The sequence below is a fragment of the Orycteropus afer genome, unplaced genomic scaffold (assembly GCF_000298275.1).
Source record: "Orycteropus afer afer isolate SDZICR_OR568_19922 unplaced genomic scaffold, OryAfe1.0 scaffold00458, whole genome shotgun sequence".
NCBI classification, from domain to species: Eukaryota; Metazoa; Chordata; class Mammalia; order Tubulidentata; family Orycteropodidae; genus Orycteropus; species Orycteropus afer.
The window spans coordinates 1,426,586-1,429,650 of NW_006922045.1; positions in this window are offsets into that span (position 1 = coordinate 1,426,586).

Here is a 3,065-nt window from a genome sequence, read left to right on the forward strand (position 1 = left end):
GTTTGATTTCATTGTGGCCAGAGAACACACTCGGTATGATTTCAGTTGTCTTAAACTTATGAGGTTTCTTTTATGGCCATATGTAGGGTACAGTCTCCCTTGGGGTATGTTCCAAGAGTGCTTGAAAAAGGGTGTGTAGTTGGATGCTTTGGGCACACGCCACCTATAAATATCACTTGAATTCTGTAAGTTGATGGAACTGTTGAGTTCCTCTTTATCTGTGCTGATTTTCTGCCTAGGGGCTCTGTAAGTTGTTGAGAGGGGTGTGTTGAAGTTTTCATGTGTAATTATGGATTTGTTTATTTCTCTTGTGGCTTCTATGAGTTTCTGCAGCTCTGTGGTTTGGTGCATACACCTTCAGGATTGCTATAACTTCTTGGTGAGTCCTTATGCTTGGTTCTTCTCCATCCTGAGGGGATTGCTTTGCTCTGAAGTCACCTTTGTTTCATTTTGATGGATGTTTGCAAGCTGAATCGGCCCCCCTCCTTTCGTTTGCGATCTCCCTGTGCATTGGAAGTCAGTTTCTGTCAGGCAGCACGCAGTTAGGTCAGGTTTTGTGCTTTGCTTTCTTTTGGATCCATTCCACGTATCTCTGTGTTTTAATCAGTGTTAGATCCTTTAAATTCAGTGTAGCTACTGGCATGTTGGGAGCTCTGGTGGCATAGTGCCTAAGGCATTTGACTGCTAAACAAAAGGCTGGAAGTTCAAACCCACCAGCCACTCCTGGGAAGGAAGGTTAGGCAATCTACCTCCTTAGTGATACCACCTTTGAAACCCAAGGAGGAGTTGCTATGAGTCAGTCCGACTCCATGGCAGTTTTTTTTCTTTTTTCTGTATTGCCATGTTAGAAAGACGTGGTAGTGGGTCTCCATAAAAATGACAGCCTGAAGTTCCACTCTGTCCTCCAGGGGCGCTGTGAGTCGGAATCCACTCCATGACGGCAGTGGGTGTGGTTTGGGCTTTGCTTCTGTGAAGACTGACAGCCTTGGAAACCCTGTGGGGCAGTTCCACTCTGTCCTCCAGGGGCGTTGTGAGTCAGAATCCACTCCACGGCAGTGGGCCTGGTTTGGGCTTTGTTTTCATAAAGATTACAGCTTTGGAAGCCCTGTGGAGTTCCACTCTGTCCTGTAGGGGCGCTGTGAGTCGGAATCCACCTTAAGTCAGTGGGTTTGAGGGCTTTGGACTGGGCTGCAAGATTGCCTGACACCTGTACAGAGAGGGCAGAGCCCTTCTGCAGGACAGCCGCTTGCCTACCAAGCAAAGCGCTTCATGGACCTCAACGCAGATTGGACACCCAAGCCCCAGGCAGGAGTGAGCCATGCATTTATGGACACTGACACTCTATGCTCCTCCTTTGAAACGGACTGGATACAGAGATTGCAGACATCCAGGGGGCGCAGAGCGTCTGAGTCCTACGTTTCTGGTCAGGCCTAGTAAGGGAAAGCGCCATAGCCTTTCAAATTGTTGAAATCATTCTTCAATTTTGCTTAATTTTCCTACACACGGTAGGAACACGTTATAAACAGAGATGTGGCCGTTACCTCTGCATATCTGTGTGGCTGTTGTCGGGTGCCTTAGAGTGGATTCTGACTCCCAGCGACCCGGTGTGCAGAGCAGACACTTTGGAAAGCAGATTGCCAGGACTCTTCTGAGGTGCCTCTGCGTGAGTTCGAACAGCCAGCCTTTCAGTGGGTCGTCTAGTGCACCACCCAGGGACCTCAGAAATATCTGCAAAACACTCCTTACGAACAAACAAACAAACGAACAAAAAAAAACCATCCATCCCCAGATGAGCTGTTGCTGGATTCTTGGCGAAGTGTGCGAGCGCCATCTGGTGGCGAGAACAGGACTCGCCATGCTGTCAGATGGGATTTCAGTTTCCGGGACCCAGCCAACAAAGACTTCCCTCCTTGGAGATGTCCCCCCAGGCTTCCCACATGCCCGTGTGCTCACGCTGTGAAGGCTCTGTGGTCCATCACGAGCAGCGGGCCACCAGTGATACCAACCCTGAACGCAGGCACCACTTGGTTACACGTCAGTGTCGTCCACCTGAGTGACACCAAAGAAAGCCCTGCCAGGAGCGGCCTCAACCCGGCAGGTCCTCCAGGACAGGAAGAGGTGCGCTCCGGTCCTGCTCCCCCAGCGGTTGTAAGTTCCCAAGCTGTAATTTGCCGCGAGCTCCTTCCGAGACCCACCGGCACCTCTTCCTGGTGGAGGTTGGCCTGGGCACACCCGGGGGCGTCGGATCAGTTCCTGAGCTCGGCAGAAGGCTGCTCGCTACATTTGGGCCTGTGGGGCTGCACTGGTTCTTTTCTCCTTTGCTCGTTGTCACCTCATGCTAAGCTGGCTCACATAAAAACTGAATTTCCACTTTGGAACCAGAACCAGGGTCACTAGACAAACAAAGCTATGCTGATCGATCCTATTTCTGACCAAACAACAAGATGGATTTTTCAAACAGAAACTATGTAAATATTGACACTAAGTGATGTTCTTAGCATGTGAATGGAAGGGGTTTCTTGAAATTCCTTGGCCTTACATAAAGGGCTTTCATTCTATTGATATTTTTATTGAGGTGATTTAGGCAGTGGTAGAAGCTCTGGTGGCATAGTGCCTAAGGCACTTGACTGCTAACCAGAAGGCTGGCGGTTCAGACCCACCAGCCACTACTCCAAAGAAGGTTGGACAATCTGCTTCCATAGTGATACTGCCTCATTGCTATGAATCAGGTTTGACTGGACGGCACATAACAACAACGACAATTGGTGGTATAGTGGTTAAGGCGTTTGGCTGCTAACCCAAAGGTCAGTGATTGAAACCCACCAGCCACTACTCGGAAGGAAGGTTGGGCAATTTGCTTCCTTAGTGATACTGCCTTGGAAACCCAAGGACCGGTCACTATGAGTCAGATTTGACTCAATGGCACATAACAACAACAACAACAATTGGTAGTTGCAGTGTAGTAAATTTCTTAGTATGGCTTTTCTACCCATAAGTCATTGTAAATTCAGTGGTGGAATGAGCAACTGAGGAGCTCCTGATTGTAAATGTTATCCACCTGGGTT